This window comes from Carya illinoinensis, chromosome 11 (genome assembly GCF_018687715.1).
Source record: "Carya illinoinensis cultivar Pawnee chromosome 11, C.illinoinensisPawnee_v1, whole genome shotgun sequence".
NCBI lineage: Eukaryota > Viridiplantae > Streptophyta > Magnoliopsida > Fagales > Juglandaceae > Carya > Carya illinoinensis.
The window spans coordinates 19,109,768-19,129,328 of record NC_056762.1 but is presented as its reverse complement, the minus strand read 5'-3'; the positions used below and the strand labels follow the sequence as shown (position 1 = coordinate 19,129,328).

Genomic DNA, 19,561 nt, shown 5'->3' with positions numbered 1-19,561 from the left:
AAAAACTAATATAATCCTATTACGACCTAGCCGCACCCTGCCTATCCCATGCCAACCGGCGATCTGATCGATACCCATTGCTACGCGATGGGGTCGGTTCGATTTTCCTAAGAATCCATTGCCCGGTTCTCGTTCCGGTCCATCCGACCGGAGATGCGGTAAAAATAAAAAGGGGGGGGTGCAACACGAGGACTTCCCAGGAGGTCACCCATCCTAGTACTACTCTCGCCCAAGCACGCTTAACTGCGGAGTTCTGATGGGATCCGGTGCATTAGTGCTGGTATGATCGCACCCATCATGCTACCAGCGAAAAACTAATATAATCCTATTACGACCTAGCCGCACCCTGCCTATCCCATGCCAACCGGCGATCTGATCGATACCCATTGCTACGCGATGGGGTCGGTGCGATTTTCCTAAGAATCCATTGCCCGGTTCTCGTTCCGGTCCATCCGACCGGAGATGCGGTAAAAATAAAAAGGGGGGGTGCAACACGAGGACTTCCCAGGAGGTCACCCATCCTAGTACTACTCTCGCCCAAGCACGCTTAACTGCGGAGTTCTGATGGGATCCGGTGCATTAGTGCTGGTATGATCGCACCCATCATGCTACCAGCGAAAAACTAATATAATCCTATTACGACCTAGCCGCACCCTGCCTATCCCATGCCAACCGGCGATCTGATCGATACCCATTGCTACGCGATGGGGTCGGTCCGATTTTCCTAAGAATCCACTGCCCGGTTCTCGTTCCGGTCCATCCGACCGGAGATGCGGTAAAAATAAAAAGGGGGGGTGCAACACGAGGACTTCCCAGGAGGTCACCCATCCTAGTACTACCCTCGCCCAAGCACGCTTAACTGCGGAGTTCTGATGGGATCCGGTGCATTAGTGCTGGTATGATCGCACCCATCATGCTACCAGCGAAAAACTAATATAATCCTATTACGACCTAGCCGCACCCTGCCTATCCCATGCCAACCGGCGATCTGATCGATACCCATTGCTACGCGATGGGGTCGGTTCGATTTTCCTAAGAATCCATTGCCCGGTTCTCGTTCCGGTCCATCCGACCGGAGATGCGGTAAAAATAAAAAGGGGGGGTGCAACACGAGGACTTCCCAGGAGGTCACCCATCCTAGTACTACTCTCGCCCAAGCACGCTTAACTGCGGAGTTCTGATGGGATCCGGTGCATTAGTGCTGGTATGATCGCACCCATCATGCTACCAGCGAAAAACTAATATAATCCTATTACGACCTAGCCGCACCCTGCCTATCCCATGCCAACCGGCGATCTGATCGATACCCATTGCTACGCGATGGGGTCGGTGCGATTTTCCTAAGAATCCATTGCCCGGTTGTCGTTCCGGTCCATCCGACCGGAGATGCGGTAAAAATAAAAAGGGGGGGTGCAACACGAGGACTTCCCAGGAGGTCACCCATCCTAGTACTACTCTCGCCCAAGCACAGTTAACTGCGGAGTTCTGATGGGATCCGGTGCATTAGTGCTGGTATGATCGCACCCATCATGCTACCAGCGAAAAACTAATATAATCCTATTATGACCTAGCCGCACCCTGCCTATCCCATGCCAACCGGCGATCTGATCGATACCCATTGCTACGCGATGGGGTCGGTGCGATTTTCCTAAGAATCCACTGCCCGGTTCTCGTTCCGGTCCATCCGACCGGAGATGCGGTAAAAATAAAAAGGGGGGGTGCAACACGAGGACTTCCCAGGATGTCACCCATCCTAGTACTACTCTCGCCCAAGCACGCTTAACTGCGGAGTTCTGATGGGATCCGGTGCATTAGTGCTGGTATGATCGCACCCATCATGCTACCAGCGAAAAACTAATATAATCCTATTACGACCTAGCCGCACCCTGCCTATCCCATGCCAACCGGCGATCTGATCGATACCCATTGCTACGCGATGGGGTCGGTTCGATTTTCCTAAGAATCCATTGCCCGGTTGTCGTTCCGGTCCATCCGACCGGAGATGCGGTAAAAATAAAAAGGGGGGGTGCAACACGAGGACTTCCCAGGAGGTCACCCATCCTAGTACTACTCTCGCCCAGGCACGCTTAACTGCGGAGTTCTGATGGGATCCGGTGCATTAGTGCTGGTATGATCGCACCCATCATGCTACCAGCGAAAAACTAATATAATCCTATTACGACCTAGCCGCACCCTGCCTATCCCATGCCAACCGGCGATCTGATCGATACCCATTGCTACGCGATGGGGTCGGTGCGATTTTCCTAAGAATCCATTGCCCGGTACTCGTTCCGGTCCATCCGACCGGAGATGCGGTAAAAATAAAAAAGGGGGGTGCAACACGAGGACTTCCCAGGAGGTCACCCATCCTAGTACTACTCTCGCCCAAGCACGCTTAACTGCGGAGTTCTGATGGGATGCGGTGCATTAGTGCTGGTATGATCGCACCCATCATGCTACCAGCGAAAAACTAATATAATCCTATTACGACCTAGCCGCACCCTGCCTATCCCATGCCAACTGGCGATCTGATTGATAGCGATGGGGTCGGTGCGATTTTCCTAAGAATCCATTGCCCGGTTGTCGTTCCGGTCCATCCGGCCGGAGATGCGGTAAAAATAAAATGGGGGGGTGCAACACGAGGACTTCCCAGGAGGTCACCCATCCTAGTACTACTCTCGCCCAAGCACGCTTAACTGCGGAGTTCTGATGGGATCCGGTGCATTAGTGCTGGTATGATCGCACCCATCATGCTACCAGCGAAAAACTAATATAATCCTATTACGACCTAGCCGCACCCTGCCTATCCCATGCCAACTGGCGATCTGATTGATAGCGATGGGGTCGGTGCGATTTTCCTAAGAATCCATTGCCCGGTTGTCGTTCCGGTCCATCCGGCCGGAGATGCGGTAAAAATAAAATGGGGGGGTGCAACACGAGGACTTCCCAGGAGGTCACCCATCCTAGTACTACTCTCGCCCAAGCACGCTTAACTGCGGAGTTCTGATGGGATCCGGTGCATTAGTGCTGGTATGATCGCACCCATCATGCTACCAGCGAAAAACTAATATAATCCTATTACGACCTAGCCGCACCCTGCCTATCCCATGCCAACCGGCGATCTGATCGATACCCATTGCTACGCGATGGGGTCGGTGCGATTTTCCTAAGAATCCATTGCCCGGTTCTCGTTCCGGTCCATCCGACCGGAGATGCGGTAAAAATAAAAAAGGGGGGTGCAACACGAGGACTTCCCAGTAGGTCACCCATCCTAGTACTACTCTCGCCCAAGCACGCTTAACTGCGGAGTTCTGATGGGATCCGGTCCATTAGTGCTGGTATGATCGCACCCATCATGCTATCTGCGAAAAACTAATATAATCCTATTACGACCTAGCCGCACCCTGCCTATCCCATGCCAACCGGCGATCTGATCGATACCCATCGCTACGCGATGGGGTCGGTGCGATTTTCCTAAGAATCCATTGCCCGGTTGTCGTTCCGGTCCATCCGACCGGAGATGCGGTAAAAATAAAAAGGGGGGGTGCAACACGAGGACTTCCCAGGAGGTCACCCATCCTAGTACTACTCTCGCCCAAGCACGCTTAACTGCGGAGTTCTGATGGGATCCGGTGCATTAGTGCTGGTATGATCGCACCCATCATGCTACCAGCGAAAAACTAATATAATCCTATTACGACCTAGCCGCACCCTGCCTATCCCATGCCAACCGGCGATCTGATCGATACCCATTGCTACGCGATGGGGTCGGTTCGATTTTCCTAAGAATCCATTGCCCGGTTCTCGTTCCGGTCCATCCGACCGGAGATGCGGTAAAAATAAAAAGGGGGGGTGCAACACGAGGACTTCCCAGGAGGTCACCCATCCTAGTACTACTCTCGCCCAAGCACGCTTTACTGCGGAGTTATGATGGGATCCGGTGCATTAGTGCTGGTATGATCGCACCCATCATGCTACCAGCGAAAAACTAATATAATCCTATTACGACCTAGCCGCACCCTGCCTATCCCATGCCAACCGGCGATCTGATCGATACCCATTGCTTCGCGATGGGGTCGGTGCGATTTTCCTAAGAATCCACTGCCCGGTTCTCGTTCCGGTCCATCCGACCGGAGATGCGGTAAAAATAAAAAGGGGGGGGTGCAACACGAGGACTTCCCAGGAGGTCACCCATCCTAGTACTACTCTCGCCCAAGCACGCTTAACTGCGGAGTTCTGATGGGATCCGGTGCATTAGTGCTGGTATGATCGCACCCATCATGCTACCAGCGAAAAACTAATATAATCCTATTACGACCTAGCCGCACCCTGCCTATCCCATGCCAACTGGCGATCTGATTGATAGCGATGGGGTCGGTGCGATTTTCCTAAGAATCCATTGCCCGGTTGTCGTTCCGGTCCATCCGACCGGAGATGCGGTAAAAATAAAAAGGGGGGGTGCAACACGAGGACTTCCCAGGAGGTCACCCATCCTAGTACTACTCTCGCCCAAGCACGCTTAACTGCGGGGTTCTGATGGGATCCGGTGCATTAGTGCTGGTATGATCGCACCCATCATGAGCGAAAAACTAATATAATCCTATTACGACCTAGCCGCACCCTGCCTATCCCATGCCAACCGGCGATCTGATCGATACCCATTGCTACGCGATGGGGTCGGTGCGATTTTCCTAAGAATCCATTGCCCGGTACTCGTTCCGGTCCATCCGACCGGAGATGCGGTAAAAATAAAAAAGGGGGGTGCAACACGAGGACTTCCCAGGAGGTCACCCATCCTAGTACTACTCTCGCCCAAGCACGCTTAACTGCGGAGTTCTGATGGGATCCGGTGCATTAGTGCTGGTATGATCGCACCCATCATGCTACCAGCGAAAAACTAATATAATCCTATTACGACCTAGCCGCACCCTGCCTATCCCATGCCAACTGGCGATCTGATTGATAGCGATGGGGTCGGTGCGATTTTCCTAAGAATCCATTGCCCGGTTGTCGTTCCGGTCCATCCGGCCGGAGATGCGGTAAAAATAAAATGGGGGGGTGCAACACGAGGACTTCCCAGGAGGTCACCCATCCTAGTACTACTCTCGCCCAAGCACGCTTAACTGCGGAGTTCTGATGGGATCCGGTGCATTAGTGCTGGTATGATCGCACCCATCATGCTACCAGCGAAAAACTAATATAATCCTATTACGACCTAGCCGCACCCTGCCTATCCCATGCCAACTGGCGATCTGATTGATAGCGATGGGGTCGGTGCGATTTTCCTAAGAATCCATTGCCCGGTTGTCGTTCCGGTCCATCCGGCCGGAGATGCGGTAAAAATAAAATGGGGGGGTGCAACACGAGGACTTCCCAGGAGGTCACCCATCCTAGTACTACTCTCGCCCAAGCACGCTTAACTGCGGAGTTCTGATGGGATCCGGTGCATTAGTGCTGGTATGATCGCACCCATCATGCTACCAGCGAAAAACTAATATAATCCTATTACGACCTAGCCGCACCCTGCCTATCCCATGCCAACCGGCGATCTGATCGATACCCATTGCTACGCGATGGGGTCGGTGCGATTTTCCTAAGAATCCATTGCCCGGTTCTCGTTCCGGTCCATCCGACCGGAGATGCGGTAAAAATAAAAAAGGGGGGTGCAACACGAGGACTTCCCAGGAGGTCACCCATCCTAGTACTACTCTCGCCCAAGCACGCTTAACTGCGGAGTTCTGATGGGATCCGGTCCATTAGTGCTGGTATGATCGCACCCATCATGCTATCTGCGAAAAACTAATATAATCCTATTACGACCTAGCCGCACCCTGCCTATCCCATGCCAACCGGCGATCTGATCGATACCCATCGCTACGCGATGGGGTCGGTGCGATTTTCCTAAGAATCCATTGCCCGGTTCTCGTTCCGGTCCATCCGGCCGGAGATGCGGTAAAAATAAAAAAGGGAGGTGCAACACGAGGACTTCCCAGGAGGTCACCCATCCTAGTACTACTCTCGCCCAAGCACGCTTAACTGCGGAGTTCTGATGGGATCCGGTGCATTAGTGCTGGTATGATCGCACCCATCATGCTACCAACGAAAAACTAATATAATCCTATTACGACCTAGCCGCACCCTGCCTATCCCATGCCAACCGGCGATCTGATCGATACCCATTGCTACGCGATGGGGTCGGTGCGATTTTCCTAAGAATCCATTGCCCGGTTCTCGTTCCGGTCCATCCGACCGGAGATACGGTAAAAATAAAAAGGGGGGGTGCAACACGAGGACTTCCCAGGAGGTCACCCATCCTAGTACTACTCTCGCCCAAGCACGCTTTACTGCGGAGTTCTGATGGGATCCGGTGCATTAGTGTTGGTATGATCGCACCCATCATGCTACCAGCGAAAAACTAATATAATCCTATTACGACCTAGCCGCACCCTGCCTATCCCATGCCAACCGGCGATCTGATCGATACCCATTGCTACGCGATGGGGTCGGTGCGATTTTCCTAAGAATCCATTGCCCTAGTTCTCGTTCCGGTCCATCCGACCGGAGATGCGGTAAAAATAAAAAGGGGGTGTGCAACACGAGGACTTCCCAGGAGGTCACCCATCCTAGTACTACTCTCGCCCAAGCACGCTTAACTGCGGAGTTTTGATGGGATCCGGTGCATTAGTGCTGGTATGATCGCACCCATCATGCTACCAGCGAAAAACTAATATAATCCTATTACGACCTAGCCGCACCCTGCCTATCCCATGCCAACTGGCGATCTGATTGATAGCGATGGGGTCGGTGCGATTTTCCTAAGAATCCATTGCCCGGTTGTCGTTCCGGTCCATCCGACCGGAGATGCGGTAAAAATAAAAAGGGGGGGTGCAACACGAGGACTTCCCAGGAGGTCACCCATCCTAGTACTACTCTCGCCCAAGCACGCTTAACTGCGGAGTTCTGATGGGATCCGGTGCATTAGTGCTGGTATGATCGCACCCATCATGCTACCAGCGAAAAACTAATATAATCCTATTACGACCTAGCCGCACCCTGCCTATCCCATGCCAACCGGCGATCTGATCGATACCCATTGCTACGCGATGGGGTCGGTTCGATTTTCCTAAGAATCCATTGCCCGGTTCTCGTTCCGGTCCATCCGACCGGAGATGCGGTAAAAATAAAAAGGGGGGGTGCAACACGAGGACTTCCCAGGAGGTCACCCATCCTAGTACTACTCTCGCCCAAGCACGCTTAACTGCAGAGTTCTGATGGGATCCGGTGCATTAGTGCTGGTATGATCGCACCCATCATGCTACCAGCGAAAAACTAATATAATCCTATTACGACCTAGCCGCACCCTGCCTATCCCATGCCAACCGGCGATCTGATCGATACCCATTGCTACGCGATGGGGTCGGTGCGATTTTCCTAAGAATCCATTGCCCGGTTCTCGTTCCGGTCCATCCGACCGGAGATACGGTAAAAATAAAAAGGGGGGGTGCAACACGAGGACTTCCCAGGAGGTCACCCATCCTAGTACTACTCTCGCCCAAGCACGCTTAACTGCGGAGTTCTAATGGGATCCGGTGCATTAGTGTTGGTATGATCGCACCCATCATGCTACCAGCGAAAAACTAATATAATCCTATTACGACCTAGCCGCACCCTGCCTATCCCATGCCAACTGGCGATCTGATCGATACCCATTGCTACGCGATGGGGTCGGTGCGATTTTCCTAAGAATCCATTGCCCGGTTGTCGTTCCGGTCCATCCGACCGGAGATGCGGTAAAAATAAAAAGGGGGGGTGCAACACGAGGACTTCCCAGGAGGTCACCCATCCTAGTACTACTCTCGCCCAAGCACGCTTAACTGCGGAGTTCTGATGGGATCCGGTGCATTAGTGCTGGTATGATCGCACCCATCATGCTACCAGCGAAAAACTAATATAATCCTATTACGACCTAGCCGCACCCTGCCTATCCCATGCCAACTGGCGATCTGATTGATAGCGATGGGGTCGGTGCGATTTTCCTAAGAATCCATTGCCCGGTTGTCGTTCCGGTCCATCCGACCGGAGATGCGGTAAAAATAAAAAGGGGGGGTGCAACACGAGGACTTCCCAGGAGGTCACCCATCCTAGTACAACTCTCGCCCAAGCACGCTTAACTGCGGAGTTCTGATGGGATCCGGTGCATTAGTGCTGGTATGATCGCACCCATCAAGCTACCAGCGAAAAACTAATATAATCCTATTACGACCTAGCCGCACCCTGCCTATCCCATGCCAACCGGCGATCTGATCGATACCCATTGCTACGCGATGGGGTCGGTTCGATTTTCCTAAGAATCCATTGCCCGGTTCTCGTTCCGGTCCATCCGACCGGAGATGCGGTAAAAATAAAAAGGGGGGGGTGCAACACGAGGACTTCCCAGGAGGTCACCCATCCTAGTACTACTCTCGCCCAAGCACGCTTAACTGCGGAGTTCTGATGGGATCCGGTGCATTAGTGCTGGTATGATCGCACCCATCATGCTACCAGCGAAAAACTAATATAATCCTATTACGACCTAGCCGCACCCTGCCTATCCCATGCCAACCGGCGATCTGATCGATACCCATTGCTACGCGATGGGGTCGGTGCGATTTTCCTAAGAATCCATTGCCCGGTTCTCGTTCCGGTCCATCCGACCGGAGATGCGGTAAAAATAAAAAGGGGGGGTGCAACACGAGGACTTCCCAGGAGGTCACCCATCCTAGTACTACTCTCGCCCAAGCACGCTTAACTGCGGAGTTCTGATGGGATCCGGTGCATTAGTGCTGGTATGATCGCACCCATCATGCTACCAGCGAAAAACTAATATAATCCTATTACGACCTAGCCGCACCCTGCCTATCCCATGCCAACCGGCGATCTGATCGATACCCATTGCTACGCGATGGGGTCGGTTCGATTTTCCTAAGAATCCATTGCCCGGTTCTCGTTCCGGTCCATCCGACCGGAGATGCGGTAAAAATAAAAAGGGGGGGTGCAACACGAGGACTTCCCAGGAGGTCACCCATCCTAGTACTACTCTCGCCCAAGCACGCTTAACTGCGGAGTTCTGATGGGATCCGGTGCATTAGTGCTGGTATGATCGCACCCATCATGCTACCAGCGAAAAACTAATATAATCCTATTACGACCTAGCCGCACCCTGCCTATCCCATGCCAACCGGCGATCTGATCGATACCCATTGCTACGCGATGGGGTCGGTGCGATTTTCCTAAGAATCCATTGCCCGGTTGTCGTTCCGGTCCATCCGACCGGAGATGCGGTAAAAATAAAAAGGGGGGGTGCAACACGAGGACTTCCCAGGAGGTCACCCATCCTAGTACTACTCTCGCCCAAGCACAGTTAACTGCGGAGTTCTGATGGGATCCGGTGCATTAGTGCTGGTATGATCGCACCCATCATGCTACCAGCGAAAAACTAATATAATCCTATTATGACCTAGCCGCACCCTGCCTATCCCATGCCAACCGGCGATCTGATCGATACCCATTGCTACGCGATGGGGTCGGTGCGATTTTCCTAAGAATCCACTGCCCGGTTCTCGTTCCGGTCCATCCGACCGGAGATGCGGTAAAAATAAAAAGGGGGGGTGCAACACGAGGACTTCCCAGGATGTCACCCATCCTAGTACTACTCTCGCCCAAGCACGCTTAACTGCGGAGTTCTGATGGGATCCGGTGCATTAGTGCTGGTATGATCGCACCCATCATGCTACGAGCGAAAAACTAATATAATCCTATTACGACCTAGCCGCACCCTGCCTATCCCATGCCAACCGGCGATCTGATCGATACCCATTGCTACGCGATGGGGTCGGTTCGATTTTCCTAAGAATCCATTGCCCGGTTGTCGTTCCGGTCCATCCGACCGGAGATGCGGTAAAAATAAAAAGGGGGGGTGCAACACGAGGACTTCCCAGGAGGTCACCCATCCTAGTACTACTCTCGCCCAGGCACGCTTAACTGCGGAGTTCTGATGGGATCCGGTGCATTAGTGCTGGTATGATCGCACCCATCATGCTACCAGCGAAAAACTAATATAATCCTATTACGACCTAGCCGCACCCTGCCTATCCCATGCCAACCGGCGATCTGATCGATACCCATTGCTACGCGATGGGGTCGGTGCGATTTTCCTAAGAATCCATTGCCCGGTACTCGTTCCGGTCCATCCGACCGGAGATGCGGTAAAAATAAAAAAGGGGGGTGCAACACGAGGACTTCCCAGGAGGTCACCCATCCTAGTACTACTCTCGCCCAAGCACGCTTAACTGCGGAGTTCTGATGGGATGCGGTGCATTAGTGCTGGTATGATCGCACCCATCATGCTACCAGCGAAAAACTAATATAATCCTATTACGACCTAGCCGCACCCTGCCTATCCCATGCCAACTGGCGATCTGATTGATAGCGATGGGGTCGGTGCGATTTTCCTAAGAATCCATTGCCCGGTTGTCGTTCCGGTCCATCCGACCGGAGATGCGGTAAAAATAAAAAGGGGGGGTGCAACACGAGGACTTCCCAGGAGGTCACCCATCCTAGTACTACTCTCGCCCAAGCACGCTTAACTGCGGAGTTCTGATGGGATCCGGTGCATTAGTGCTGGTATGATCGCACCCATCATGCTACCAGCGAAAAACTAATATAATCCTATTACGACCTAGCCGCACCCTGCCTATCCCATGCCAACCGGCGATCTGATCGATACCCATTGCTACGCGATGGGGTCGGTGCGATTTTCCTAAGAATCCATTGCCCGGTTGTCGTTCCGGTCCATCCGACCGGAGATGCGGTAAAAATAAAAAGGGGGGGTGCAACACGAGGACTTCCCAGGAGGTCACCCATCCTAGTACTACTCTCGCCCAAGCACAGTTAACTGCGGAGTTCTGATGGGATCCGGTGCATTAGTGCTGGTATGATCGCACCCATCATGCTACCAGCGAAAAACTAATATAATCCTATTATGACCTAGCCGCACCCTGCCTATCCCATGCCAACCGGCGATCTGATCGATACCCATTGCTACGCGATGGGGTCGGTGCGATTTTCCTAAGAATCCACTGCCCGGTTCTCGTTCCGGTCCATCCGACCGGAGATGCGGTAAAAATAAAAAGGGGGGGTGCAACACGAGGACTTCCCAGGATGTCACCCATCCTAGTACTACTCTCGCCCAAGCACGCTTAACTGCGGAGTTCTGATGGGATCCGGTGCATTAGTGCTGGTATGATCGCACCCATCATGCTACCAGCGAAAAACTAATATAATCCTATTACGACCTAGCCGCACCCTGCCTATCCCATGCCAACCGGCGATCTGATCGATACCCATTGCTACGCGATGGGGTCGGTTCGATTTTCCTAAGAATCCATTGCCCGGTTGTCGTTCCGGTCCATCCGACCGGAGATGCGGTAAAAATAAAAAGGGGGGGTGCAACACGAGGACTTCCCAGGAGGTCACCCATCCTAGTACTACTCTCGCCCAGGCACGCTTAACTGCGGAGTTCTGATGGGATCCGGTGCATTAGTGCTGGTATGATCGCACCCATCATGCTACCAGCGAAAAACTAATATAATCCTATTACGACCTAGCCGCACCCTGCCTATCCCATGCCAACTGGCGATCTGATCGATACCCATTGCTACGCGATGGGGTCGGTGCGATTTTCCTAAGAATCCATTGCCCGGTTGTCGTTCCGGTCCATCCGACCGGAGATGCGGTAAAAATAAAAAGGGGGGGTGCAACACGAGGACTTCCCAGGAGGTCACCCATCCTAGTACTACTCTCGCCCAAGCACGCTTAACTGCGGAGTTCTGATGGGATCCGGTGCATTAGTGCTGGTATGATCGCACCCATCATGCTACCAGCGAAAAACTAATATAATCCTATTACGACCTAGCCGCACCCTGCCTATCCCATGCCAACTGGCGATCTGATTGATAGCGATGGGGTCGGTGCGATTTTCCTAAGAATCCATTGCCCGGTTGTCGTTCCGGTCCATCCGACCGGAGATGCGGTAAAAATAAAAAGGGGGGGTGCAACACGAGGACTTCCCAGGAGGTCACCCATCCTAGTACAACTCTCGCCCAAGCACGCTTAACTGCGGAGTTCTGATGGGATCCGGTGCATTAGTGCTGGTATGATCGCACCCATCAAGCTACCAGCGAAAAACTAATATAATCCTATTACGACCTAGCCGCACCCTGCCTATCCCATGCCAACCGGCGATCTGATCGATACCCATTGCTACGCGATGGGGTCGGTTCGATTTTCCTAAGAATCCATTGCCCGGTTCTCGTTCCGGTCCATCCGACCGGAGATGCGGTAAAAATAAAAAGGGGGGGGTGCAACACGAGGACTTCCCAGGAGGTCACCCATCCTAGTACTACTCTCGCCCAAGCACGCTTAACTGCGGAGTTCTGATGGGATCCGGTGCATTAGTGCTGGTATGATCGCACCCATCATGCTACCAGCGAAAAACTAATATAATCCTATTACGACCTAGCCGCACCCTGCCTATCCCATGCCAACCGGCGATCTGATCGATACCCATTGCTACGCGATGGGGTCGGTGCGATTTTCCTAAGAATCCATTGCCCGGTTCTCGTTCCGGTCCATCCGACCGGAGATGCGGTAAAAATAAAAAGGGGGGGTGCAACACGAGGACTTCCCAGGAGGTCACCCATCCTAGTACTACTCTCGCCCAAGCACGCTTAACTGCGGAGTTCTGATGGGATCCGGTGCATTAGTGCTGGTATGATCGCACCCATCATGCTACCAGCGAAAAACTAATATAATCCTATTACGACCTAGCCGCACCCTGCCTATCCCATGCCAACCGGCGATCTGATCGATACCCATTGCTACGCGATGGGGTCGGTCCGATTTTCCTAAGAATCCACTGCCCGGTTCTCGTTCCGGTCCATCCGACCGGAGATGCGGTAAAAATAAAAAGGGGGGGTGCAACACGAGGACTTCCCAGGAGGTCACCCATCCTAGTACTACCCTCGCCCAAGCACGCTTAACTGCGGAGTTCTGATGGGATCCGGTGCATTAGTGCTGGTATGATCGCACCCATCATGCTACCAGCGAAAAACTAATATAATCCTATTACGACCTAGCCGCACCCTGCCTATCCCATGCCAACCGGCGATCTGATCGATACCCATTGCTACGCGATGGGGTCGGTTCGATTTTCCTAAGAATCCATTGCCCGGTTCTCGTTCCGGTCCATCCGACCGGAGATGCGGTAAAAATAAAAAGGGGGGGTGCAACACGAGGACTTCCCAGGAGGTCACCCATCCTAGTACTACTCTCGCCCAAGCACGCTTAACTGCGGAGTTCTGATGGGATCCGGTGCATTAGTGCTGGTATGATCGCACCCATCATGCTACCAGCGAAAAACTAATATAATCCTATTACGACCTAGCCGCACCCTGCCTATCCCATGCCAACCGGCGATCTGATCGATACCCATTGCTACGCGATGGGGTCGGTGCGATTTTCCTAAGAATCCATTGCCCGGTTGTCGTTCCGGTCCATCCGACCGGAGATGCGGTAAAAATAAAAAGGGGGGGTGCAACACGAGGACTTCCCAGGAGGTCACCCATCCTAGTACTACTCTCGCCCAAGCACAGTTAACTGCGGAGTTCTGATGGGATCCGGTGCATTAGTGCTGGTATGATCGCACCCATCATGCTACCAGCGAAAAACTAATATAATCCTATTATGACCTAGCCGCACCCTGCCTATCCCATGCCAACCGGCGATCTGATCGATACCCATTGCTACGCGATGGGGTCGGTGCGATTTTCCTAAGAATCCACTGCCCGGTTCTCGTTCCGGTCCATCCGACCGGAGATGCGGTAAAAATAAAAAGGGGGGGTGCAACACGAGGACTTCCCAGGATGTCACCCATCCTAGTACTACTCTCGCCCAAGCACGCTTAACTGCGGAGTTCTGATGGGATCCGGTGCATTAGTGCTGGTATGATCGCACCCATCATGCTACCAGCGAAAAACTAATATAATCCTATTACGACCTAGCCGCACCCTGCCTATCCCATGCCAACCGGCGATCTGATCGATACCCATTGCTACGCGATGGGGTCGGTTCGATTTTCCTAAGAATCCATTGCCCGGTTGTCGTTCCGGTCCATCCGACCAGAGATGCGGTAAAAATAAAAAGGGGGGGTGCAACACGAGGACTTCCCAGGAGGTCACCCATCCTAGTACTACTCTCGCCCAGGCACGCTTAACTGCGGAGTTCTGATGGGATCCGGTGCATTAGTGCTGGTATGATCGCACCCATCATGCTACCAGCGAAAAACTAATATAATCCTATTACGACCTAGCCGCACCCTGCCTATCCCATGCCAACCGGCGATCTGATCGATACCCATTGCTACGCGATGGGGTCGGTGCGATTTTCCTAAGAATCCATTGCCCGGTACTCGTTCCGGTCCATCCGACCGGAGATGCGGTAAAAATAAAAAAGGGGGGTGCAACACGAGGACTTCCCAGGAGGTCACCCATCCTAGTACTACTCTCGCCCAAGCACGCTTAACTGCGGAGTTCTGATGGGATGCGGTGCATTAGTGCTGGTATGATCGCACCCATCATGCTACCAGCGAAAAACTAATATAATCCTATTACGACCTAGCCGCACCCTGCCTATCCCATGCCAACTGGCGATCTGATTGATAGCGATGGGGTCGGTGCGATTTTCCTAAGAATCCATTGCCCGGTTGTCGTTCCGGTCCATCCGACCGGAGATGCGGTAAAAATAAAAAGGGGGGGTGCAACACGAGGACTTCCCAGGAGGTCACCCATCCTAGTACTACTCTCGCCCAAGCACGCTTAACTGCGGAGTTCTGATGGGATCCGGTGCATTAGTGCTGGTATGATCGCACCCATCATGCTACCAGCGAAAAAGTAATATAATCCTATTACGACCTAGCCGCACCCTGCCTATCCCATGCCAACCGGCGATCTGATCGATACCCATTGCTACGCGATGGGGTCGGTTCGATTTTCCTAAGAATCCATTGCCCGGTTCTCGTTCCGGTCCATCCGACCGGAGATGCGGTAAAAATAAAAAGGGGGGGTGCAACACGAGGACTTCCCAGGAGGTCACCCATCCTAGTACTACTCTCGCCCAAGCACGCTTAACTGCGGAGTTCTGATGGGATCCGGTGCATTAGTGCTGGTATGATCACACCCATCATGCTACCAGCGAAAAACTAATATAATCCTATTACGACCTAGCCGCACCCTGCCTATCCCATGCCAACCGGCGATCTGATCGATACCCATTGCTACGCGATGGGGTCGGTGCGATTTTCCTAAGAATCCATTGCCCCGTTCTCGTTCCGGTCCATCCGACCGGAGATGCGGTAAAAATAAAAAGTGGGGGTGCAACACGAGGACTTCCCAGGAGGTCACCCATCCTAGTACTACTCTCGCCCAAGCACGCTTAACTGCGGAGTTCTGGTGGGATCCGGTGCATTAGTGCTGGTATGATCGCACCCATCATGCTACCAGCGAAAAACTAATATAATCCTATTATGACCTAGCCGCACCCTGCCTATCCCATGCCAACCGGCGATCTGATCGATACCCATTGCTACGCGATGGGGTCGGTGCGATTTTCCTAAGAATCCACTGCCCGGTTCTCGTTCCGGTCCATCCGACCGGAGATGCGGTAAAAATAAAAAGGGGGGGTGCAACACGAGGACTTCCCAGGAGGTCACCCATCCTAGTACTACTCTCGCCCAAGCACGCTTAACTGCGGAGTTCTGATGGGATCCGGTGCGTTAGTGCTGGTATGATCGCACCCATCATGCTACCAGCGAAAAACTAATATAATCCTATTACGACCTAGCCGCACCCTGCCTATCCCATGCCAACCGGCGATCTGATCGATACCCATTGCTACGCGATGGGGTCGGTTCGATTTTCCTAAGAATCCATTGCCCGGTTCTCGTTCCGGTCCATCCGACCGGAGATGCGGTAAAAATAAAAAGGGGGGGTGCAACACGAGGACTTCCCAGGAGGTCACCCATCCTAGTACTACTCTCGCCCAAGCACGCTTAACTGCGGAGTTCTGATGGGATCCGGTGCATTAGTGCTGGTATGATCGCACCCATCATGCTACCAGCGAAAAACTAATATAATCCTATTACGACCTAGCCGCACCCTGCCTATCCCATGCCAACCGGCGATCTGATCGATACCCATTGCTACGCGATGGGGTCGGTGCGATTTTCCTAAGAATCCATTGCCCGGTTCTCGTTCCGGTCCATCCGACCGGAGATGCGGTAAAAATAAAAAAGGGGGGTGCAACACGAGGACTTCCCAGGAGGTCACCCATCATAGTACTACTCTCGCCCAAGCACGCTTAACTGCGGAGTTCTGATGGGATCCGGTGCATTAGTGCTGGTATGATCGCACCCATCATGCTACCAGCGAAAAACTAATATAATCCTATTACGACCTAGCCGCACCCTGCCTATCCCATGCCAACCGGCGATCTGATCGATACCCATTGCTACGCGATGGGGTCGGTGCGATTTTCCTAAGAATCCATTGCCCGGTTCTCGTTCCGGTCCATCCGACCGGAGATGCGGTAAAAATAAAAAAGGGGGGTGCAACACGAGGACTTCCCAGGAGGTCACCCATCCTAGTACTACTCTCGCCCAAGCACGCTTAACTGCGGAGTTCTGATGGGATCCGGTGCATTAGTGCTGGTATGATCGCACCCATCATGCTACCAGCGAAAAACTAATATAATCCTATTACGACCTAGCCGCACCCTGCCTATCCCATGCCAACCGGCGATCTGATCGATACCCATTGCTTCGCGATGGGGTCGGTGCGATTTTCCTAAGAATCCACTGCCCGGTTCTCGTTCCGGTCCATCCGACCGGAGATGCGGTAAAAATAAAAAGGGGGGGGTGCAACACGAGGACTTCCCAGGAGGTCACCCATCCTAGTACTACTCTCGCCCAAGCACGCTTAACTGCGGAGTTCTGATGGGATCCGGTGCATTAGTGCTGGTATGATCGCACCCATCATGCTACCAGCGAAAAACTAATATAATCCTATTACGACCTAGCCGCACCCTGCCTATCCCATGCCAACTGGCGATCTGATTGATAGCGATGGGGTCGGTGCGATTTTCCTAAGAATCCATTGCCCGGTTGTCGTTCCGGTCCATCCGACCGGAGATGCGGTAAAAATAAAAAGGGGGGGTGCAACACGAGGACTTCCCAGGAGGTCACCCATCCTAGTACTACTCTCGCCCAAGCACGCTTAACTGCGGGGTTCTGATGGGATCCGGTGCATTAGTGCTGGTATGATCGCACCCATCATGCTACCAGCGAAAAACTAATATAATCCTATTACGACCTAGCCGCACCCTGCCTATCCCATGCCAACCGGCGATCTGATCGATACCCATTGCTACTCGATGGGGTCGGTGCGATTTTCCTAAGAATCCATTGCCCGGTACTCGTTCCGGTCCATCCGACCGGAGATGCGGTAAAAATAAAAAAGGGGGGTGCAACACGAGGACTTCCCAGGAGGTCACCCATCCTAGTACTACTCTCGCCCAAGCACGCTTAACTGCGGAGTTCTGATGGGATCCGGTGCATTAGTGCTGGTATGATCGCACCCATCATGCTACCAGCGAAAAACTAATATAATCCTATTACGACCTAGCCGCACCCTGCCTATCCCATGCCAACTGGCGATCTGATTGATAGCGATGGGTTCGGTGCGATTTTCCTAAGAATCCATTGCCCGGTTGTCGTTCCGGTCCATCCGGCCGGAGATGCGGTAAAAATAAAATGGGGGGGTGCAACACGAGGACTTCCCAGGAGGTCACCCATCCTAGTACTACTCTCGCCCAAGCACGCTTAACTGCGGAGTTCTGATGGGATCCGGTGCATTAGTGCTGGTATGATCGCACCCATCATGCTACCAGCGAAAAACTAATATAATCCTATTACGACCTAGCCGCACCCTGCCTATCCCATGCCAACTGGCGATCTGATTGATAGCGATGGGGTCGGTGCGATTTTCCTAAGAATCCATTGCCCGGTTGTCGTTCCGGTCCATCCGGCCGGAGATGCGGTAAAAATAAAATGGGGGGGTGCAACACGAGGACTTCCCAGGAGGTCACCCATCCTAGTACTACTCTCGCCCAAGCACGCTTAACTGCGGAGTTCTGATGGGATCCGGTGCATTAGTGCTGGTATGATCGCACCCATCATGCTACCAGCGAAAAACTAATATAATCCTATTACGACCTAGCCGCACCCTGCCTATCCCATGCCAACCGGCGATCTGATCGATACCCATTGCTACGCGATGGGGTCGGTGCGATTTTCCTAAGAATCCATTGCCCGGTTCTCGTTCCGGTCCATCCGACCGGAGATGCGGTAAAAATAAAAAAGGGGGGTGCAACACGAGGACTTCCCAGGAGGTCACCCATCCTAGTACTACTCTCGCCCAAGCACGCTTAACTGCGGAGTTCTGATGGGATCCGGTCCATTAGTGCTGGTATGATCGCACCCATCATGCTATCTGCGAAAAACTAATATAATCCTATTACGACCTAGCCGCACCCTGCCTATCCCATGCCAACCGGCGATCTGATCGATACCCATCGCTACGCGATGGGGTCGGTGCGATTTTCCTAAGAATCCATTGCCCGGTTGTCGTTCCGGTCCATCCGACCGGAGATGCGGTAAAAATAAAAAGGGGGGGTGCAACACGAGGACTTCCCAGGAGGTCACCCATCCTAGTACTACTCTCGCCCAAGCACGCTTAACTGCGGAGTTCTGATGGGATCCGGTGCATTAGTGCTGGTATGATCGCACCCATCATGCTACCAGCGAAAAACTAATATAATCCTATTACGACCTAGCCGCACCCTGCCTATCCCATGCCAACCGGCGATCTGATCGATACCCATTGCTACGCGGTGGGGTCGGTTCGATTTTCCTAAGAATCCATTGCCCGGTTCTCGTTCCGGTCCATCCGACCGGAGATGCGGTAAAAATAAAAAGGGGGGGTGCAACACGAGGACTTCCCAGGAGGTCACCCATCCTAGTACTACTCTCGCCCAAGCACGCTTAACTGCGGAGTTCTGATGGGATCCGGTGCATTAGTGCTGGTATGATCGCACCCATCATGCTACCAGCGAAAAACTAATATAATCCTATTACGACCTAGCCGCACCCTGCCTATCCCATGCCAACCGGCGATCTGATCGATACCCATTGCTTCGCGATGGGGTCGGTGCGATTTTCCTAAGAATCCACTGCCCGGTTCTCGTTCCGGTCCATCCGACCGGAGATGCGGTAAAAATAAAAAGGGGGGGGTGCAACACGAGGACTTCCCAGGAGGTCACCCATCCTAGTACTACTCTCGCCCAAGCACGCTTAACTGCGGAGTTCTGATGGGATCCGGTGCATTAGTGCTGGTATGATCGCACCCATCAT

At 52.9% G+C, this 19,561-nt stretch overlaps 64 non-coding genes across 64 annotated transcripts; all 64 read right to left on the bottom strand.

Annotated features, from left to right (window-relative positions):
• Positions 1-175: 175 nt before the first annotated feature.
• Positions 176-294, bottom strand: LOC122285258. The gene has a single exon (XR_006232599.1). It is a non-coding gene; the product is annotated as a 5S ribosomal RNA (ribosomal RNA).
• Positions 295-483: 189 nt separating this feature from the next.
• LOC122285257 lies at positions 484-602 on the bottom strand. The gene has a single exon (XR_006232598.1). It is a non-coding gene; the product is annotated as a 5S ribosomal RNA (ribosomal RNA).
• A 189-nt stretch (positions 603-791) lies between these two features.
• LOC122283849 lies at positions 792-910 on the bottom strand. The gene has a single exon (XR_006231236.1). It is a non-coding gene; the product is annotated as a 5S ribosomal RNA (ribosomal RNA).
• A 189-nt stretch (positions 911-1,099) lies between these two features.
• On the bottom strand, positions 1,100-1,218 carry LOC122285256. The gene has a single exon (XR_006232597.1). It is a non-coding gene; the product is annotated as a 5S ribosomal RNA (ribosomal RNA).
• A 189-nt stretch (positions 1,219-1,407) lies between these two features.
• Positions 1,408-1,526, bottom strand: LOC122288229. Its single transcript, XR_006235499.1, has one exon. It is a non-coding gene; the product is annotated as a 5S ribosomal RNA (ribosomal RNA).
• A 189-nt stretch (positions 1,527-1,715) lies between these two features.
• On the bottom strand, positions 1,716-1,834 carry LOC122288718. Its single transcript, XR_006235970.1, has one exon. It is a non-coding gene; the product is annotated as a 5S ribosomal RNA (ribosomal RNA).
• Positions 1,835-2,023: 189 nt separating this feature from the next.
• Positions 2,024-2,142, bottom strand: LOC122287143. The gene has a single exon (XR_006234449.1). It is a non-coding gene; the product is annotated as a 5S ribosomal RNA (ribosomal RNA).
• A 189-nt stretch (positions 2,143-2,331) lies between these two features.
• Positions 2,332-2,450, bottom strand: LOC122288755. The gene has a single exon (XR_006236007.1). It is a non-coding gene; the product is annotated as a 5S ribosomal RNA (ribosomal RNA).
• Positions 2,451-2,628: 178 nt separating this feature from the next.
• On the bottom strand, positions 2,629-2,747 carry LOC122285255. Its single transcript, XR_006232596.1, has one exon. It is a non-coding gene; the product is annotated as a 5S ribosomal RNA (ribosomal RNA).
• Positions 2,748-2,925: 178 nt separating this feature from the next.
• LOC122285254 lies at positions 2,926-3,044 on the bottom strand. The gene has a single exon (XR_006232595.1). It is a non-coding gene; the product is annotated as a 5S ribosomal RNA (ribosomal RNA).
• Positions 3,045-3,233: 189 nt separating this feature from the next.
• Positions 3,234-3,352, bottom strand: LOC122283061. The gene has a single exon (XR_006230546.1). It is a non-coding gene; the product is annotated as a 5S ribosomal RNA (ribosomal RNA).
• Positions 3,353-3,541: 189 nt separating this feature from the next.
• LOC122285253 lies at positions 3,542-3,660 on the bottom strand. Its single transcript, XR_006232594.1, has one exon. It is a non-coding gene; the product is annotated as a 5S ribosomal RNA (ribosomal RNA).
• A 189-nt stretch (positions 3,661-3,849) lies between these two features.
• LOC122283178 lies at positions 3,850-3,968 on the bottom strand. Its single transcript, XR_006230657.1, has one exon. It is a non-coding gene; the product is annotated as a 5S ribosomal RNA (ribosomal RNA).
• A 190-nt stretch (positions 3,969-4,158) lies between these two features.
• Positions 4,159-4,277, bottom strand: LOC122285251. The gene has a single exon (XR_006232592.1). It is a non-coding gene; the product is annotated as a 5S ribosomal RNA (ribosomal RNA).
• Positions 4,278-4,455: 178 nt separating this feature from the next.
• On the bottom strand, positions 4,456-4,574 carry LOC122288274. Its single transcript, XR_006235543.1, has one exon. It is a non-coding gene; the product is annotated as a 5S ribosomal RNA (ribosomal RNA).
• A 184-nt stretch (positions 4,575-4,758) lies between these two features.
• LOC122285250 lies at positions 4,759-4,877 on the bottom strand. Its single transcript, XR_006232591.1, has one exon. It is a non-coding gene; the product is annotated as a 5S ribosomal RNA (ribosomal RNA).
• A 178-nt stretch (positions 4,878-5,055) lies between these two features.
• LOC122285249 lies at positions 5,056-5,174 on the bottom strand. The gene has a single exon (XR_006232590.1). It is a non-coding gene; the product is annotated as a 5S ribosomal RNA (ribosomal RNA).
• A 178-nt stretch (positions 5,175-5,352) lies between these two features.
• LOC122285248 lies at positions 5,353-5,471 on the bottom strand. The gene has a single exon (XR_006232589.1). It is a non-coding gene; the product is annotated as a 5S ribosomal RNA (ribosomal RNA).
• A 189-nt stretch (positions 5,472-5,660) lies between these two features.
• On the bottom strand, positions 5,661-5,779 carry LOC122288420. The gene has a single exon (XR_006235681.1). It is a non-coding gene; the product is annotated as a 5S ribosomal RNA (ribosomal RNA).
• Positions 5,780-5,968: 189 nt separating this feature from the next.
• Positions 5,969-6,087, bottom strand: LOC122287333. Its single transcript, XR_006234631.1, has one exon. It is a non-coding gene; the product is annotated as a 5S ribosomal RNA (ribosomal RNA).
• A 189-nt stretch (positions 6,088-6,276) lies between these two features.
• On the bottom strand, positions 6,277-6,395 carry LOC122288752. Its single transcript, XR_006236004.1, has one exon. It is a non-coding gene; the product is annotated as a 5S ribosomal RNA (ribosomal RNA).
• Positions 6,396-6,585: 190 nt separating this feature from the next.
• On the bottom strand, positions 6,586-6,704 carry LOC122283070. The gene has a single exon (XR_006230554.1). It is a non-coding gene; the product is annotated as a 5S ribosomal RNA (ribosomal RNA).
• A 178-nt stretch (positions 6,705-6,882) lies between these two features.
• On the bottom strand, positions 6,883-7,001 carry LOC122285247. Its single transcript, XR_006232588.1, has one exon. It is a non-coding gene; the product is annotated as a 5S ribosomal RNA (ribosomal RNA).
• A 189-nt stretch (positions 7,002-7,190) lies between these two features.
• LOC122287522 lies at positions 7,191-7,309 on the bottom strand. Its single transcript, XR_006234813.1, has one exon. It is a non-coding gene; the product is annotated as a 5S ribosomal RNA (ribosomal RNA).
• Positions 7,310-7,498: 189 nt separating this feature from the next.
• Positions 7,499-7,617, bottom strand: LOC122288572. The gene has a single exon (XR_006235829.1). It is a non-coding gene; the product is annotated as a 5S ribosomal RNA (ribosomal RNA).
• A 189-nt stretch (positions 7,618-7,806) lies between these two features.
• LOC122285245 lies at positions 7,807-7,925 on the bottom strand. Its single transcript, XR_006232586.1, has one exon. It is a non-coding gene; the product is annotated as a 5S ribosomal RNA (ribosomal RNA).
• Positions 7,926-8,103: 178 nt separating this feature from the next.
• On the bottom strand, positions 8,104-8,222 carry LOC122287469. Its single transcript, XR_006234762.1, has one exon. It is a non-coding gene; the product is annotated as a 5S ribosomal RNA (ribosomal RNA).
• A 190-nt stretch (positions 8,223-8,412) lies between these two features.
• On the bottom strand, positions 8,413-8,531 carry LOC122285244. Its single transcript, XR_006232585.1, has one exon. It is a non-coding gene; the product is annotated as a 5S ribosomal RNA (ribosomal RNA).
• Positions 8,532-8,720: 189 nt separating this feature from the next.
• LOC122285243 lies at positions 8,721-8,839 on the bottom strand. The gene has a single exon (XR_006232584.1). It is a non-coding gene; the product is annotated as a 5S ribosomal RNA (ribosomal RNA).
• A 189-nt stretch (positions 8,840-9,028) lies between these two features.
• LOC122285242 lies at positions 9,029-9,147 on the bottom strand. Its single transcript, XR_006232583.1, has one exon. It is a non-coding gene; the product is annotated as a 5S ribosomal RNA (ribosomal RNA).
• A 189-nt stretch (positions 9,148-9,336) lies between these two features.
• On the bottom strand, positions 9,337-9,455 carry LOC122288228. The gene has a single exon (XR_006235498.1). It is a non-coding gene; the product is annotated as a 5S ribosomal RNA (ribosomal RNA).
• A 189-nt stretch (positions 9,456-9,644) lies between these two features.
• LOC122288717 lies at positions 9,645-9,763 on the bottom strand. Its single transcript, XR_006235969.1, has one exon. It is a non-coding gene; the product is annotated as a 5S ribosomal RNA (ribosomal RNA).
• Positions 9,764-9,952: 189 nt separating this feature from the next.
• LOC122287141 lies at positions 9,953-10,071 on the bottom strand. Its single transcript, XR_006234447.1, has one exon. It is a non-coding gene; the product is annotated as a 5S ribosomal RNA (ribosomal RNA).
• Positions 10,072-10,260: 189 nt separating this feature from the next.
• On the bottom strand, positions 10,261-10,379 carry LOC122288754. The gene has a single exon (XR_006236006.1). It is a non-coding gene; the product is annotated as a 5S ribosomal RNA (ribosomal RNA).
• A 178-nt stretch (positions 10,380-10,557) lies between these two features.
• LOC122285241 lies at positions 10,558-10,676 on the bottom strand. Its single transcript, XR_006232582.1, has one exon. It is a non-coding gene; the product is annotated as a 5S ribosomal RNA (ribosomal RNA).
• A 189-nt stretch (positions 10,677-10,865) lies between these two features.
• On the bottom strand, positions 10,866-10,984 carry LOC122288227. Its single transcript, XR_006235497.1, has one exon. It is a non-coding gene; the product is annotated as a 5S ribosomal RNA (ribosomal RNA).
• A 189-nt stretch (positions 10,985-11,173) lies between these two features.
• LOC122288716 lies at positions 11,174-11,292 on the bottom strand. The gene has a single exon (XR_006235968.1). It is a non-coding gene; the product is annotated as a 5S ribosomal RNA (ribosomal RNA).
• Positions 11,293-11,481: 189 nt separating this feature from the next.
• Positions 11,482-11,600, bottom strand: LOC122287140. Its single transcript, XR_006234446.1, has one exon. It is a non-coding gene; the product is annotated as a 5S ribosomal RNA (ribosomal RNA).
• A 189-nt stretch (positions 11,601-11,789) lies between these two features.
• LOC122285239 lies at positions 11,790-11,908 on the bottom strand. Its single transcript, XR_006232580.1, has one exon. It is a non-coding gene; the product is annotated as a 5S ribosomal RNA (ribosomal RNA).
• Positions 11,909-12,086: 178 nt separating this feature from the next.
• On the bottom strand, positions 12,087-12,205 carry LOC122287467. Its single transcript, XR_006234760.1, has one exon. It is a non-coding gene; the product is annotated as a 5S ribosomal RNA (ribosomal RNA).
• Positions 12,206-12,395: 190 nt separating this feature from the next.
• On the bottom strand, positions 12,396-12,514 carry LOC122285238. The gene has a single exon (XR_006232579.1). It is a non-coding gene; the product is annotated as a 5S ribosomal RNA (ribosomal RNA).
• A 189-nt stretch (positions 12,515-12,703) lies between these two features.
• Positions 12,704-12,822, bottom strand: LOC122285237. Its single transcript, XR_006232578.1, has one exon. It is a non-coding gene; the product is annotated as a 5S ribosomal RNA (ribosomal RNA).
• Positions 12,823-13,011: 189 nt separating this feature from the next.
• Positions 13,012-13,130, bottom strand: LOC122283731. The gene has a single exon (XR_006231125.1). It is a non-coding gene; the product is annotated as a 5S ribosomal RNA (ribosomal RNA).
• A 189-nt stretch (positions 13,131-13,319) lies between these two features.
• LOC122285236 lies at positions 13,320-13,438 on the bottom strand. Its single transcript, XR_006232577.1, has one exon. It is a non-coding gene; the product is annotated as a 5S ribosomal RNA (ribosomal RNA).
• Positions 13,439-13,627: 189 nt separating this feature from the next.
• On the bottom strand, positions 13,628-13,746 carry LOC122288226. Its single transcript, XR_006235496.1, has one exon. It is a non-coding gene; the product is annotated as a 5S ribosomal RNA (ribosomal RNA).
• Positions 13,747-13,935: 189 nt separating this feature from the next.
• LOC122288714 lies at positions 13,936-14,054 on the bottom strand. The gene has a single exon (XR_006235966.1). It is a non-coding gene; the product is annotated as a 5S ribosomal RNA (ribosomal RNA).
• A 189-nt stretch (positions 14,055-14,243) lies between these two features.
• Positions 14,244-14,362, bottom strand: LOC122287139. Its single transcript, XR_006234445.1, has one exon. It is a non-coding gene; the product is annotated as a 5S ribosomal RNA (ribosomal RNA).
• Positions 14,363-14,551: 189 nt separating this feature from the next.
• On the bottom strand, positions 14,552-14,670 carry LOC122288753. The gene has a single exon (XR_006236005.1). It is a non-coding gene; the product is annotated as a 5S ribosomal RNA (ribosomal RNA).
• Positions 14,671-14,848: 178 nt separating this feature from the next.
• LOC122285235 lies at positions 14,849-14,967 on the bottom strand. The gene has a single exon (XR_006232576.1). It is a non-coding gene; the product is annotated as a 5S ribosomal RNA (ribosomal RNA).
• A 189-nt stretch (positions 14,968-15,156) lies between these two features.
• LOC122287251 lies at positions 15,157-15,275 on the bottom strand. The gene has a single exon (XR_006234552.1). It is a non-coding gene; the product is annotated as a 5S ribosomal RNA (ribosomal RNA).
• Positions 15,276-15,464: 189 nt separating this feature from the next.
• LOC122288055 lies at positions 15,465-15,583 on the bottom strand. Its single transcript, XR_006235332.1, has one exon. It is a non-coding gene; the product is annotated as a 5S ribosomal RNA (ribosomal RNA).
• Positions 15,584-15,772: 189 nt separating this feature from the next.
• On the bottom strand, positions 15,773-15,891 carry LOC122287043. Its single transcript, XR_006234350.1, has one exon. It is a non-coding gene; the product is annotated as a 5S ribosomal RNA (ribosomal RNA).
• A 189-nt stretch (positions 15,892-16,080) lies between these two features.
• Positions 16,081-16,199, bottom strand: LOC122285234. Its single transcript, XR_006232575.1, has one exon. It is a non-coding gene; the product is annotated as a 5S ribosomal RNA (ribosomal RNA).
• A 189-nt stretch (positions 16,200-16,388) lies between these two features.
• LOC122287135 lies at positions 16,389-16,507 on the bottom strand. The gene has a single exon (XR_006234441.1). It is a non-coding gene; the product is annotated as a 5S ribosomal RNA (ribosomal RNA).
• Positions 16,508-16,696: 189 nt separating this feature from the next.
• On the bottom strand, positions 16,697-16,815 carry LOC122285233. Its single transcript, XR_006232574.1, has one exon. It is a non-coding gene; the product is annotated as a 5S ribosomal RNA (ribosomal RNA).
• Positions 16,816-17,005: 190 nt separating this feature from the next.
• On the bottom strand, positions 17,006-17,124 carry LOC122285232. Its single transcript, XR_006232573.1, has one exon. It is a non-coding gene; the product is annotated as a 5S ribosomal RNA (ribosomal RNA).
• Positions 17,125-17,302: 178 nt separating this feature from the next.
• On the bottom strand, positions 17,303-17,421 carry LOC122288273. Its single transcript, XR_006235542.1, has one exon. It is a non-coding gene; the product is annotated as a 5S ribosomal RNA (ribosomal RNA).
• A 189-nt stretch (positions 17,422-17,610) lies between these two features.
• Positions 17,611-17,729, bottom strand: LOC122285231. The gene has a single exon (XR_006232572.1). It is a non-coding gene; the product is annotated as a 5S ribosomal RNA (ribosomal RNA).
• Positions 17,730-17,907: 178 nt separating this feature from the next.
• LOC122285230 lies at positions 17,908-18,026 on the bottom strand. Its single transcript, XR_006232571.1, has one exon. It is a non-coding gene; the product is annotated as a 5S ribosomal RNA (ribosomal RNA).
• A 178-nt stretch (positions 18,027-18,204) lies between these two features.
• LOC122285228 lies at positions 18,205-18,323 on the bottom strand. Its single transcript, XR_006232569.1, has one exon. It is a non-coding gene; the product is annotated as a 5S ribosomal RNA (ribosomal RNA).
• Positions 18,324-18,512: 189 nt separating this feature from the next.
• LOC122288419 lies at positions 18,513-18,631 on the bottom strand. Its single transcript, XR_006235680.1, has one exon. It is a non-coding gene; the product is annotated as a 5S ribosomal RNA (ribosomal RNA).
• Positions 18,632-18,820: 189 nt separating this feature from the next.
• LOC122285227 lies at positions 18,821-18,939 on the bottom strand. Its single transcript, XR_006232568.1, has one exon. It is a non-coding gene; the product is annotated as a 5S ribosomal RNA (ribosomal RNA).
• A 189-nt stretch (positions 18,940-19,128) lies between these two features.
• LOC122285226 lies at positions 19,129-19,247 on the bottom strand. The gene has a single exon (XR_006232567.1). It is a non-coding gene; the product is annotated as a 5S ribosomal RNA (ribosomal RNA).
• A 190-nt stretch (positions 19,248-19,437) lies between these two features.
• LOC122285225 lies at positions 19,438-19,556 on the bottom strand. The gene has a single exon (XR_006232566.1). It is a non-coding gene; the product is annotated as a 5S ribosomal RNA (ribosomal RNA).
• Between the last annotated feature and the right edge of the window lie 5 nt (positions 19,557-19,561).